General features: G+C 40.8%; 12 non-coding genes across 12 annotated transcripts; all 12 read left to right on the forward strand.

The window, feature by feature from the left end:
• The first annotated feature begins 215 nt into the window (after window positions 1–215).
• Window positions 216–289, forward strand: TRNAT-AGU (transfer RNA threonine (anticodon AGU)). The gene has a single exon. It is a non-coding gene; the product is annotated as a tRNA-Thr (tRNA).
• A 1,609-nt stretch (window positions 290–1,898) lies between these two features.
• Window positions 1,899–1,972, forward strand: TRNAT-AGU (transfer RNA threonine (anticodon AGU)). The gene has a single exon. It is a non-coding gene; the product is annotated as a tRNA-Thr (tRNA).
• A 767-nt stretch (window positions 1,973–2,739) lies between these two features.
• Window positions 2,740–2,813, forward strand: TRNAT-AGU (transfer RNA threonine (anticodon AGU)). The gene has a single exon. It is a non-coding gene; the product is annotated as a tRNA-Thr (tRNA).
• Window positions 2,814–4,422: 1,609 nt separating this feature from the next.
• Window positions 4,423–4,496, forward strand: TRNAT-AGU (transfer RNA threonine (anticodon AGU)). The gene has a single exon. It is a non-coding gene; the product is annotated as a tRNA-Thr (tRNA).
• Window positions 4,497–5,263: 767 nt separating this feature from the next.
• Window positions 5,264–5,337, forward strand: TRNAT-AGU (transfer RNA threonine (anticodon AGU)). The gene has a single exon. It is a non-coding gene; the product is annotated as a tRNA-Thr (tRNA).
• A 1,607-nt stretch (window positions 5,338–6,944) lies between these two features.
• Window positions 6,945–7,018, forward strand: TRNAT-AGU (transfer RNA threonine (anticodon AGU)). The gene has a single exon. It is a non-coding gene; the product is annotated as a tRNA-Thr (tRNA).
• Window positions 7,019–7,785: 767 nt separating this feature from the next.
• Window positions 7,786–7,859, forward strand: TRNAT-AGU (transfer RNA threonine (anticodon AGU)). Its single transcript has one exon. It is a non-coding gene; the product is annotated as a tRNA-Thr (tRNA).
• Window positions 7,860–10,308: 2,449 nt separating this feature from the next.
• TRNAT-AGU (transfer RNA threonine (anticodon AGU)) lies at window positions 10,309–10,382 on the forward strand. The gene has a single exon. It is a non-coding gene; the product is annotated as a tRNA-Thr (tRNA).
• A 767-nt stretch (window positions 10,383–11,149) lies between these two features.
• TRNAT-AGU (transfer RNA threonine (anticodon AGU)) lies at window positions 11,150–11,223 on the forward strand. Its single transcript has one exon. It is a non-coding gene; the product is annotated as a tRNA-Thr (tRNA).
• Window positions 11,224–11,991: 768 nt separating this feature from the next.
• TRNAT-AGU (transfer RNA threonine (anticodon AGU)) lies at window positions 11,992–12,065 on the forward strand. Its single transcript has one exon. It is a non-coding gene; the product is annotated as a tRNA-Thr (tRNA).
• Window positions 12,066–12,832: 767 nt separating this feature from the next.
• TRNAT-AGU (transfer RNA threonine (anticodon AGU)) lies at window positions 12,833–12,906 on the forward strand. Its single transcript has one exon. It is a non-coding gene; the product is annotated as a tRNA-Thr (tRNA).
• Window positions 12,907–13,674: 768 nt separating this feature from the next.
• TRNAT-AGU (transfer RNA threonine (anticodon AGU)) lies at window positions 13,675–13,748 on the forward strand. Its single transcript has one exon. It is a non-coding gene; the product is annotated as a tRNA-Thr (tRNA).
• Window positions 13,749–14,471: the final 723 nt, after the last annotated feature.

The following is a 14,471-nucleotide window of genomic DNA, read 5'->3' on the forward strand; positions in this document are numbered from 1 at the left end:
CAGTAAAGACGAACATGTGCTCCTCAATGCACACACTGGGCAATGCAGTCCACTCTAAATCGACGATTAATGACATGCTCGTTTTGTGCAATGGAGTTTCAGTCAATTGGAAAACATTTTGAAAAGTTATATTGCAACAGAAGCCCAGCCTTAAAAAAGTGGATTTCACTTCTAAATGATTACATGAGGAAGGAAAGGAGACCAGATGCAAAAAAGGTGCTGTGGCTTAGTTGGTTAAAGCGCCTGTCTAGTAAACAGGAGATCCTGAGTTCGAATCTCAGCAGCGCCTGTCTGCTTTTTTTTCGACCAATCTGTCTCCCCAATATTAAAACTTTGTACAAAGATTGCTATTTCATGCTATTTAGAAGCACAGTCAGGCTTGAAATGTTGGCAAAGCATCCAAGAACTCTGGACTCCACTACCTTAGAATCATATTGCCCAAGGTTGCGATGCCATCAGAAATAGCACATATTAGAATGAGCAATTCATATTTCCTGCTTAATTTTTTGTAAAAGAAGCAAAGGTACGCCTGAACAGGGACTTGAACCCTGGACCCTCAGATTAAAAGTCTGATGCTCTACCGACTGAGCTATCCAGGCACAAGGATCACTGCCCATTTGAAACTTGATTTTCACTCTACAGCACCTCCATACATGGCTACCTCACTGGTCAATAAAGGAAATGAATTACTAGTGCATTACACACATTTTGACACTGGAGACATAACTTTTTTCAGTCATTCCGTATCCAGATATAGAGATTTGCAGCATCTAGGACTTTAATGTTCACCCACTTACGGATTTGAATGTTTTGCCACATTCATGAGTGCAAAATTGCTCCCCAGTAAAGGCGAACATGTGCTCCTCAATACACACACTGGGCAATGAAGTCCACTCTAAATCAACGATTAATGACATGCTCGTTTTGTGCATTGGAGTTTCAGTCAATTGGAAAACATTTTGTAAAGTTATATTGCAACAGAAGCCCAGCCTTAAAAAAAGTGGATTTCACTTCTAAATGATTACATGAGGAAGGACAGGAGATCAGATGCCAAAGAGGTTTTGTGGCTTAGTTGGTTAAAGCGCCTGTCTAGTAAACTGGAGATCCTGAGTTTGAATCTCAGCAGCGCCTGTCTGCTTTTTTTTCGACCAATCTGTCTCCCCAATATTAAAACTTTGTACAAAGATTGTTATTTCATGCTATTTAGAAGCACAGTCAGGCTTGAAATGTTGGCAAAGCATCCAAGAATTCTGGACTTCACTACCTTAGAGTCATATTGCCCAAGGTTGCGATGCCATCAGAAATAGCACATATTAGAATGAGCAATTCATATTTCCTGCTAAATTTTTTGTAAAAGAAGCAAAGATACGCCTGAACAGGGACTTGAACCCTGGACCCTCAGATTAAAAGTCTGATGCTCTACCGACTGAGCTATCCAGGCACAGGGATCACTGCCCATTTGAAACTTGATTTTCACTCTACAGCACCTCCATACATGGCTACCTCACTGGTCAATAAAGGAAATGAATTACTAGTGCATTACACACATTTTGACACTGGAGACATAACTTTTTTCAGTCATTCCGTATCCAGATATAGAGATTTGCAGCATCTAGGACTTTAATGTTCACCCACTTACGGATTTGAATGTTTTGCCACATTCATGAGTGCAAACTTGCTCCCCAGTAAAGACGAACATGTGCTCCTCAATGCACACACTGGGCAATGCAGTCCACTCTAAATCGACGATTAATGACATGCTCGTTTTGTGCAATGGAGTTTCAGTCAATTGGAAAACATTTTGAAAAGTTATATTGCAACAGAAGCCCAGCCTTAAAAAAGTGGATTTCACTTCTAAATGATTACATGAGGAAGGAAAGGAGACCAGATGCAAAAAAGGTGCTGTGGCTTAGTTGGTTAAAGCGCCTGTCTAGTAAACAGGAGATCCTGAGTTCGAATCTCAGCAGCGCCTGTCTGCTTTTTTTTCGACCAATCTGTCTCCCCAATATTAAAACTTTGTACAAAGATTGCTGTTTCATGCTATTTAGAAGCACAGTCAGGCTTGAAATGTTGGCAAAGCATCCAAGAATTCTGGACTCCACTACCTTAGAGTCATATTGCCCAAGGTTGCGATGCCATCAGAAATAGCACATATTAGAATGAGCAATTCATATTTCCTGCTAAATTTTTTGTAAAAGAAGCAAAGATACGCCTGAACGGGGACTTGAACCCTGGACCCTCAGATTAAAAGTCTGATGCTCTACCGACTGAGCTATCCAGGCACAGGGATCACTGCCCATTTGAAACTTGATTTTCACTCTACAGCACCTCCATACATGGCTACCTCACTGGTCAATAAAGGAAATGAATTACTAGTGCATTACACACATTTTGACACTGGAGACATAACTTTTTTCAGTCATTCCGTATCCAGATATAGAGATTTGCAGCATCTAGGACTTTAATGTTCACCCACTTACGGATTTGAATGTTTTGCCACATTCATGAGTGCAAACTTGCTCCCCAGTAAAGACGAACATGTGCTCCTCAATGCACACACTGGGCAATGCAGTCCACTCTAAATCGACGATTAATGACATGCTCGTTTTGTGCAATGGAGTTTCAGTCAATTGGAAAACATTTTGAAAAGTTATATTGCAACAGAAGCCCAGCCTTAAAAAAGTGGATTTCACTTCTAAATGATTACATGAGGAAGGAAAGGAGACCAGATGCAAAAAAGGTGCTGTGGCTTAGTTGGTTAAAGCGCCTGTCTAGTAAACAGGAGATCCTGAGTTCGAATCTCAGCAGCGCCTGTCTGCTTTTTTTTCGACCAATCTGTCTCCCCAATATTAAAACTTTGTACAAAGATTGCTGTTTCATGCTATTTAGAAGCACAGTCAGGCTTGAAATGTTGGCAAAGCATCCAAGAACTCTGGACTCCACTACCTTAGAGTCATATTGCCCAAGGTTGCGATGCCATCAGAAATAGCACATATTAGAATGAGCAATTCATATTTCCTGCTAAATTTTTTGTAAAAGAAGCAAAGATACGCCTGAACAGGGACTTGAACCCTGGACCCTCAGATTAAAAGTCTGATGCTCTACCGACTGAGCTATCCAGGCACAGGGATCACTGCCCATTTGAAACTTGATTTTCACTCTACAGCACCTCCATACATGGCTACCTCACTGGTCAATAAAGGAAATGAATTACTAGTGCATTGCACACATTTTGACACTGGAGACATAACTTTTTTCAGTCATTCCGTATCCAGATATAGAGATTTGCAGCATCTAGGACTTTAATGTTCACCCACTTACGGATTTGAATGTTTTGCCACATTCATGAGTGCAAAATTGCTCCCCAGTAAAGGCGAACATGTGCTCCTCAATACACACACTGGGCAATGCAGTCCACTCTAAATCAACGATTAATGACATGCTCGTTTTGTGCAATGGAGTTTCAGTCAATTGGAAAACATTTTGTAAAGTTATATTGCAACAGAAGCCCAGCCTTAAAAAAAGTGGATTTCACTTCTAAATGATTACATGAGGAAGGAAAGGAGATCAGATGCAAAAGAGGTGCTGTGGCTTAGTTGGTTAAAGCGCCTGTCTAGTAAACAGGAGATCCTGAGTTCGAATCTCAACAGCCCCTCTCTGCTTTTTTTTCGACCAATCTGTCTCCCCAATATTAAAACTTTGTACAAAGATTGTTATTTCATGCTATTTAGAAGCACAGTCAGGCTTGAAATGTTGGCAAAGCATCCAAGAATTCTGGACTCCACTACCTTAGAGTCATATTGCCCAAGGTTGCGATGCCATCAGAAATAGCACATATTAGAATGAGCAATTCATATTTCCTGCTAAATTTTTTGTAAAAGAAGCAAAGATACGCCTGAACAGGGACTTGAACCCTGGACCCTCAGATTAAAAGTCTGATGCTCTACCAACTGAGCTATCCAGGTACAGGGATCACTGCCCATTTGAAACTTGATTTTCACTCTACAGCACCTCCATACATGGCTACCTCACTGGTCAATAAAGGAAATGAATTACTAGTGCATTACACACATTTTGACACTGGAGACATAACTTTTTTCAGTCATTCCGTATCCAGATATAGAGATTTGCAGCATCTAGGACTTTAATGTTCACCCACTTACGGATTTGAATGTTTTGCCACATTCATGAGTGCAAACTTGCTCCCCAGTAAAGACGAACATGTGCTCCTCAATGCACACACTGGGCAATGCAGTCCACTCTAAATCGACGATTAATGACATGCTCGTTTTGTGCAATGGAGTTTCAGTCAATTGGAAAACATTTTGAAAAGTTATATTGCAACAGAAGCCCAGCCTTAAAAAAGTGGATTTCACTTCTAAATGATTACATGAGGAAGGAAAGGAGACCAGATGCAAATAAGGTGCTGTGGCTTAGTTGGTTAAAGCGCCTGTCTAGTAAACAGGAGATCCTGAGTTCGAATCTCAGCAGCGCCTGTCTGCTTTTTTTTCGACCAATCTGTCTCCCCAATATTAAAACTTTGTACAAAGATTGCTGTTTCATGCTATTTAGAAGCACTGTCAGGCTTGAAATGTTGGCAAAGCATCCAAGAACTCTGGACTCCACTACCTTAGAGTCATATTGCCCAAGGTTGCGATGCCATCAGAAATAGCACATATTAGAATGAGCAATTCATATTTCCTGCTTAATTTTTTGTAAAAGAAGCAATGGTACGCCTGAACAGGGACTTGAACCCTGGACCCTCAGATTAAAAGTCTGATGCTCTACCGACTGAGCTATCCAGGCACAAGGATCACTGCCCATTTGAAACTTGATTTTCACTCTACAGCACCTCCATACATGGCTACCTCACTGGTCAATAAAGGAAATGAATTACTAGTGCATTACACACATTTTGACACTGGAGACATAACTTTTTTCAGTCATTCCGTATCCAGATATAGAGATTTGCAGCATCTAGGACTTTAATGTTCACCCACTTACGGATTTGAATGTTTTGCCACATTCATGAGTGCAAACTTGCTCCCCAGTAAAGACGAACATGTGCTCCTCAATGCACACACTGGGCAATGCAGTCCACTCTAAATCGACGATTAATGACATGCTCGTTTTGTGCAATGGAGTTTCAGTCAATTGGAAAACATTTTGAAAAGTTATATTGCAACAGAAGCCCAGCCTTAAAAAAGTGGATTTCACTTCTAAATGATTACATGAGGAAGGAAAGGAGACCAGATGCAAAAAAGGTGCTGTGGCTTAGTTGGTTAAAGCGCCTGTCTAGTAAACAGGAGATCCTGAGTTCGAATCTCAGCAGCGCCTGTCTGCTTTTTTTTCGACCAATCTGTCTCCCCAATATTAAAACTTTGTACAAAGATTGCTATTTCATGCTATTTAGAAGCACAGTCAGGCTTGAAATGTTGGCAAAGCATCCAAGAACTCTGGACTCCACTACCTTAGAATCATATTGCCCAAGGTTGCGATGCCATCAGAAATAGCACATATTAGAATGAGCAATTCATATTTCCTGCTTAATTTTTTGTAAAAGAAGCAAAGGTACGCCTGAACAGGGACTTGAACCCTGGACCCTCAGATTAAAAGTCTGATGCTCTACCGACTGAGCTATCCAGGCACAAGGATCACTGCCCATTTGAAACTTGATTTTCACTCTACAGCACCTCCATACATGGCTACCTCACTGGTCAATAAAGGAAATGAATTACTAGTGCATTACACACATTTTGACACTGGAGACATAACTTTTTTCAGTCATTCCGTATCCAGATATAGAGATTTGCAGCTTCTAGGACTTTAATGTTCACCCACTTACGGATTTGAATGTTTTGCCACATTCATGAGTGCAAAATTGCTCCCCAGTAAAGGCGAACATGTGCTCCTCAATACACACACTGGGCAATGCAGTCCACTCTAAATCAACGATTAATGACATGCTCGTTTTGTGCAATGGAGTTTCAGTCAATTGGAAAACATTTTGTAAAGTTATATTGCAACAGAAGCCCAGCCTTAAAAAAAGTGGATTTCACTTCTAAATGATTACATGAGGAAGGACAGGAGATCAGATGCAAAAGAGGTGCTGTGGCTTAGTTGGTTAAAGCGCCTGTCTAGTAAACTGGAGATCCTGAGTTCGAATCTCAGCAGCGCCTGTCTGCTTTTTTTTTGACCAATCTGTCTCCCCAATATTAAAACTTTGTACAAAGATTATTTCATGCTATTTAGAAGCACAGTCAGGCTTGAAATGTTGGCAAAGCATCCAAGAATTCTGGACTCCACTACCTTAGAGTCATATTGCCCAAGGTTGCGATGCCATCAGAAATAGCACATATTAGAATGAGCAATTCATATTTCCTGCTAAATTTTTTGTAAAAGAAGCAAAGATACGCCTGAACAGGGACTTGAACCCTGGACCCTCAGATTAAAAGTCTGATGCTCTACTGACTGAGCTATCCAGGCACAGGGATCACTGCCCATTTGAAACTTGATTTTCACTCTACAGCACCTCCATACATGGCTACCTCACTGGTCAATAAAGGAAATGAATTACTAGTGCATTACACACATTTTGACACTGGAGACATAACTTTTTTCAGTCATTCCGTATCCAGATATAGAGATTTGCAGCATCTAGGACTTTAATGTTCACCCACTTACGGATTTGAATGTTTTGCCACATTCATGAGTGCAAAATTGCTCCCCAGTAAAGGCGAACATGTGCTCCCCAATACACACACTGGGCAATGCAGTCCACTCTAAATCAACGATTAATGACATGCTCGTTTTGTGCAATGGAGTTTCAGTCAATTGGAAAACATTTTGTAAAGTTATATTGCAACAGAAGCCCAGCCTTAAAAAAAGTGGATTTCACTTCTAAATGATTACATGAGGAAGGAAAGGAGATCAGATGCAAAAGAGGTGCTGTGGCTTAGTTGGTTAAAGCGCCTGTCTAGTAAACAGGAGATCCTGAGTTCGAATCTCAGCAGCGCCTGTCTGCTTTTTTTTCGACCAATCTGTCTCCCCAATATTAAAACTTTGTACAAAGATTGTTATTTCATGCTATTTAGAAGCACAGTCAGGCTTGAAATGTTGGCAAAGCATCCAAGAATTCTGGACTCCACTACCTTAGAGTCATATTGCCCAAGGTTGCGATGCCATCAGAAATAGCACATATTAGAATGAGCAATTCATATTTCCTGCTAAATTTTTTGTAAAAGAAGCAAAGATACGCCTGAACAGGGACTTGAACCCTGGACCCTCAGATTAAAAGTCTGATGCTCTACCGACTGAGCTATCCAGGCACAGGGATCACTGCCCATTTGAAACTTGATTTTCACTCTACAGCACCTCCATACATGGCTACCTCACTGGTCAATAAAGGAAATGAATTACTAGTGCATTACACACATTTTGACACTGGAGACATAACTTTTTTCAGTCATTCCGTATCCAGATATAGAGATTTGCAGCATCTAGGACTTTAATGTTCACCCACTTACGGATTTGAATGTTTTGCCACATTCATGAGTGCAAACTTGCTCCCCAGTAAAGACGAACATGTGCTCCTCAATGCACACACTGGGCAATGCAGTCCACTCTAAATCGACGATTAATGACATGCTCGTTTTGTGCAATGGAGTTTCAGTCAATTGGAAAACATTTTGAAAAGTTATATTGCAACAGAAGCCCAGCCTTAAAAAAGTGGATTTCACTTCTAAATGATTACATGAGGAAGGAAAGGAGACCAGATGCAAAAAAGGTGCTGTGGCTTAGTTGGTTAAAGCGCCTGTCTAGTAAACAGGAGATCCTGAGTTCGAATCTCAGCAGCGCCTGTCTGCTTTTTTTTCGACCAATCTGTCTCCCCAATATTAAAACTTTGTACAAAGATTGCTGTTTCATGCTATTTAGAAGCACAGTCAGGCTTGAAATGTTGGCAAAGCATCCAAGAACTCTGGACTCCACTACCTTAGAGTCATATTGCCCAAGGTTGCGATGCCATCAGAAATAGCACATATTAGAATGAGCAATTCATATTTCCTGCTTAATTTTTTGTAAAAGAAGCAAAGGTACGCCTGAACAGGGACTTGAACCCTGGACCCTCAGATTAAAAGTCTGATGCTCTACCGACTGAGCTATCCAGGCACAAGGATCACTGCCCATTTGAAACTTGATTTTCACTCTACAGCACCTCCATACATGGCTACCTCACTGGTCAATAAAGGAAATGAATTACTAGGGCATTACACACATTTTGACACTGGAGACATAACTTTTTTCAGTCATTCCGTATCCAGATATAGAGATTTGCAGCATCTAGGACTTTAATGTTCACCCACTTACGGATTTGAATGTTTTGCCACATTCATGAGTGCAAAATTGCTCCCCAGTAAAGGCGAACATGTGCTCCCCAATACACACACTGGGCAATGCAGTCCACTCTAAATCAACGATTAATGACATGCTCGTTTTGTGCAATGGAGTTTCAGTCAATTGGAAAACATTTTGTAAAGTTATATTGCAACAGAAGCCCAGCCTTAAAAAAAGTGGATTTCACTTCTAAATGATTACATGAGGAAGGAAAGGAGATCAGATGCAAAAGAGGTGCTGTGGCTTAGTTGGTTAAAGCGCCTGTCTAGTAAACAGGAGATCTTGAGTTCGAATCTCAGCAGCGCCTGTCTGCTTTTTTTTCGACCAATCTGTCTCCCCAATATTAAAACTTTGTACAAAGATTGTTATTTCATGCTATTTAGAAGCACAGTCAGGCTTGAAATGTTGGCAAAGCATCCAAGAATTCTGGACTCCACTACCTTAGAGTCATATTGCCCAAGGTTGCGATGCCATCAGAAATAGCACATATTAGAATGAGCAATTCATATTTCCTGCTAAATTTTTTGTAAAAGAAGCAAAGATACGCCTGAACAGGGACTTGAACCCTGGACCCTCAGATTAAAAGTCTGATGCTCTACCGACTGAGCTATCCAGGCACAGGGATCACTGCCCATTTGAAACTTGATTTTCACTCTACAGCACCTCCATACATGGCTACCTCACTGGTCAATAAAGGAAATGAATTACTAGTGCATTACACACATTTTGACACTGGAGACATAACTTTTTTCAGTCATTCCGTATCCAGATATAGAGATTTGCAGCATCTAGGACTTTAATGTTCACCCACTTACGGATTTGAATGTTTTGCCACATTCATGAGTGCAAAATTGCTCCCCAGTAAAGGCGAACATGTGCTCCTCAATACACACACTGGGCAATGCAGTCCACTCTAAGTCAACGATTAATGACATGCTCGTTTTGTGCAATGGAGTTTCAGTCAATTGGAAAACATTTTGTAAAGTTATATTGCAACAGAAGCCCAGCCTTAAAAAAAGTGGATTTCACTTCTAAATGATTACATGAGGAAGGACAGGAGATCAGATGCAAAAGAGGTGCTGTGGCTTAGTTGGTTAAAGCGCCTGTCTAGTAAACTGGAGATCCTGAGTTCGAATCTCAGCAGCGCCTGTCTGCTTTTTTTTTGACCAATCTGTCTCCCCAATATTAAAACTTTGTACAAAGATTATTTCATGCTATTTAGAAGCACAGTCAGGCTTGAAATGTTGGCAAAGCATCCAAGAATTCTGGACTCCACTACCTTAGAGTCACATTGCCCAAGGTTGCGATGCCATCAGAAATAGCACATATTAGAATGAGCAATTCATATTTCCTGCTAAATTTTTTGTAAAAGAAGCAAAGATACGCCTGAACAGGGACTTGAACCCTGGACCCTCAGATTAAAAGTCTGATGCTCTACCGACTGAGCTATCCAGGCACAGGGATCACTGCCCATTTGAAACTTGATTTTCACTCTACAGCACCTCCATACATGGCTACCTCACTGGTCAATAAAGGAAATGAATTACTAGTGCATTACACACATTTTGACACTGGAGACATAACTTTTTTCAGTCATTCCGTATCCAGATATAGAGATTTGCAGCATCTAGGACTTTAATGTTCACCCACTTACGGATTTGAATGTTTTGCCACATTCATGAGTGCAAAATTGCTCCCCAGTAAAGGCGAACATGTGCTCCCCAATACACACACTGGGCAATGCAGTCCACTCTAAATCAACGATTAATGACATGCTCGTTTTGTGCAATGGAGTTTCAGTCAATTGGAAAACATTTTGTAAAGTTATATTGCAACAGAAGCCCAGCCTTAAAAAAAGTGGATTTCACTTCTAAATGATTACATGAGGAAGGAAAGGAGATCAGATGCAAAAGAGGTGCTGTGGCTTAGTTGGTTAAAGCGCCTGTCTAGTAAACAGGAGATCCTGAGTTCGAATCTCAGCAGCGCCTGTCTGCTTTTTTTTCGACCAATCTGTCTCCCCAATATTAAAACTTTGTACAAAGATTGTTATTTCATGCTATTTAGAAGCACAGTCAGGCTTGAAATGTTGGCAAAGCATCCAAGAATTCTGGACTCCACTACCTTAGAGTCATATTGCCCAAGGTTGCGATGCCATCAGAAATAGCACATATTAGAATGAGCAATTCATATTTCCTGCTAAATTTTTTGTAAAAGAAGCAAAGATACGCCTGAACAGGGACTTGAACCCTGGACCCTCAGATTAAAAGTCTGATGCTCTACCGACTGAGCTATCCAGGCACAGGGATCACTGCCCATTTGAAACTTGATTTTCACTCTACAGCACCTCCATACATGGCCACCTCACTGGTCAATAAAGGAAATGAATTACTAGTGCATTACACACATTTTGACACTGGAGACATAACTTTTTTCAGTCATTCCGTATCCAGATATAGAGATTTGCAGCATCTAGGACTTTAATGTTCACCCACTTACGGATTTGAATGTTTTGCCACATTCATGAGTGCAAACTTGCTCCCCAGTAAAGACGAACATGTGCTCCTCAATGCACACACTGGGCAATGCAGTCCACTCTAAATCGACGATTAATGACATGCTCGTTTTGTGCAATGGAGTTTCAGTCAATTGGAAAACATTTTGAAAAGTTATATTGCAACAGAAGCCCAGCCTTAAAAAAGTGGATTTCACTTCTAAATGATTACATGAGGAAGGAAAGGAGACCAGATGCAAAAAAGGTGCTGTGGCTTAGTTGGTTAAAGCGCCTGTCTAGTAAACAGGAGATCCTGAGTTCGAATCTCAGCAGCGCCTGTCTGCTTTTTTTTCGACCAATCTGTCTCCCCAATATTAAAACTTTGTACAAAGATTGCTGTTTCATGCTATTTAGAAGCACAGTCAGGCTTGAAATGTTGGCAAAGCATCCAAGAACTCTGGACTCCACTACCTTAGAGTCATATTGCCCAAGGTTGCGATGCCATCAGAAATAGCACATATTAGAATGAGCAATTCATATTTCCTGCTTAATTTTTTGTAAAAGAAGCAAAGGTACGCCTGAACAGGGACTTGAACCCTGGACCCTCAGATTAAAAGTCTGATGCTCTACCGACTGAGCTATCCAGGCACAAGGATCACTGCCCATTTGAAACTTGATTTTCACTCTACAGCACCTCCATACATGGCTACCTCACTGGTCAATAAAGGAAATGAATTACTAGGGCATTACACACATTTTGACACTGGAGACATAACTTTTTTCAGTCATTCCGTATCCAGATATAGAGATTTGCAGCATCTAGGACTTTAATGTTCACCCACTTACGGATTTGAATGTTTTGCCACATTCATGAGTGCAAAATTGCTCCCCAGTAAAGGCGAACATGTGCTCCCCAATACACACACTGGGCAATGCAGTCCACTCTAAATCAACGATTAATGACATGCTCGTTTTGTGCAATGGAGTTTCAGTCAATTGGAAAACATTTTGTAAAGTTATATTGCAACAGAAGCCCAGCCTTAAAAAAAGTGGATTTCACTTCTAAATGATTACATGAGGAAGGAAAGGAGATCAGATGCAAAAGAGGTGCTGTGGCTTAGTTGGTTAAAGCGCCTGTCTAGTAAACAGGAGATCCTGAGTTCGAATCTCAGCAGCGCCTGTCTGCTTTTTTTTCGACCAATCTGTCTCCCCAATATTAAAACTTTGTACAAAGATTGTTATTTCATGCTATTTAGAAGCACAGTCAGGCTTGAAATGTTGGCAAAGCATCCAAGAATTCTGGACTCCACTACCTTAGAGTCATATTGCCCAAGGTTGCGATGCCATCAGAAATAGCACATATTAGAATGAGCAATTCATATTTCCTGCTAAATTTTTTGTAAAAGAAGCAAAGATACGCCTGAACAGGGACTTGAACCCTGGACCCTCAGATTAAAAGTCTGATGCTCTACCGACTGAGCTATCCAGGCACAGGGATCACTGCCCATTTGAAACTTGATTTTCACTCTACAGCACCTCCATACATGGCTACCTCACTGGTCAATAAAGGAAATGAATTACTAGTGCATTACACACATTTTGACACTGGAGACATAACTTTTTTCAGTCATTCCGTATCCAGATATAGAGATTTGCAGCATCTAGGACTTTAATGTTCACCCACTTACGGATTTGAATGTTTTGCCACATTCATGAGTGCAAACTTGCTCCCCAGTAAAGACGAACATGTGCTCCTCAATGCACACACTGGGCAATGCAGTCCACTCTAAATCGACGATTAATGACATGCTCGTTTTGTGCAATGGAGTTTCAGTCAATTGGAAAACATTTTGAAAAGTTATATTGCAACAGAAGCCCAGCCTTAAAAAAGTGGATTTCGCTTCTAAATGATTACATGAGGAAGGAAAGGAGACCAGATGCAAAAAAGGTGCTGTGGCTTAGTTGGTTAAAGCGCCTGTCTAGTAAACAGGAGATCCTGAGTTCGAATCTCAGCAGCGCCTGTCTGCTTTTTTTTCGACCAATCTGTCTCCCCAATATTAAAACTTTGTACAAAGATTGCTGTTTCATGCTATTTAGAAGCACAGTCAGGCTTGAAATGTTGGCAAAGCATCCAAGAACTCTGGACTCCACTACCTTAGAGTCATATTGCCCAAGGTTGCGATGCCATCAGAAATAGCACATATTAGAATGAGCAATTCATATTTCCTGCTTAATTTTTTGTAAAAGAAGCAATGGTACGCCTGAACAGGGACTTGAACCCTGGACCCTCAGATTAAAAGTCTGATGCTCTACCGACTGAGCTATCCAGGCACAAGGATCACTGCCCATTTGAAACTTGATTTTCACTCTACAGCACCTCCATACATGGCTACCTCACTGGTCAATAAAGGAAATGAATTACTAGTGCATTACACACATTTTGACACTGGAGACATAACTTTTTTCAGTCATTCCGTATCCAGATATAGAGATTTGCAGCATCTAGGACTTTAATGTTCACCCACTTACGGATTTGAATGTTTTGCCACATTCATGAGTGAAAACTTGCTCCCCAGTAAAGGCGAACATGTGCTCCTCAATACACACACTGGGCAATGCAGTCCACTCTAAATCAACGATTAATGACATGCTCGTTTTGTGCAATGGAGTTTCAGTCAATTGGAAAACATTTTGTAAAGTTATATTGCAACAGAAGCCCAGCCTTAAAAAAAGTGGATTTCACTTCTAAATGATTACATGAGGAAGGAAAGGAGATCAGATGCAAAAGAGGTGCTGTGGCTTAGTTGGTTAAAGCGCCTGTCTAGTAAACAGGAGATCCTGAGTTCGAATCTCAGCAGCGCCTGTCTGCTTTTTTTTCGACCAATCTGTCTCCCCAATATTAAAACTTTGTACAAAGATTGTTATTTCATGCTATTTAGAAGCACAGTCAGGCTTGAAATGTTGGCAAAGCATCCAAGAACTCTGGACTCCACTACCTTAGAGTCATATTGCCCAAGGTTGCGATGCCATCAGAAATAGCACATATTAGAATGAGCAATTCATATTTCCTGCTTAATTTTTTGTAAAAGAAGCAAAGATACGCCTGAACAGGGACTTGAACCCTGGACCCTTAGATTAAAAGTCTGATGCTCTACCGACTGAGCTATCCAGGCACAGGGATCACTGCCCATTTGAAACTTGATTTTCACTCTACAGCACCTCCATACATGGCTACCTCACTGGTCAATAAAGGAAATGAATTACTAGTGCATTACACACATTTTGACACTGGAGACATAACTTTTTTCAGTCATTCCGTATCCAGATATAGAGATTTGCAGCATCTAGGACTTTAATGTTCACCCACTTACGGATTTGAATGTTTTGCCACATTCATGAGTGCAAACTTGCTCCCCAGTAAAGACGAACATGTGCTCCTCAATGCACACACTGGGCAATGCAGTCCACTCTAAATCGACGATTAATGACATGCTCGTTTTGTGCAATGGAGTTTCAGTCAATTGGAAAACATTTTGAAAAGTTATATTGCAACAGAAGCCCAGCGTTAAAAAAGTGGATTTCACTT

The sequence above is a fragment of the Ambystoma mexicanum genome, unplaced genomic scaffold (assembly GCF_040938575.1).
Source record: "Ambystoma mexicanum isolate Mex_15411 unplaced genomic scaffold, UKY_AmexF1_1 Mex_scaf1, whole genome shotgun sequence".
Classification (NCBI taxonomy): Eukaryota; Metazoa; Chordata; class Amphibia; order Caudata; family Ambystomatidae; genus Ambystoma; species Ambystoma mexicanum.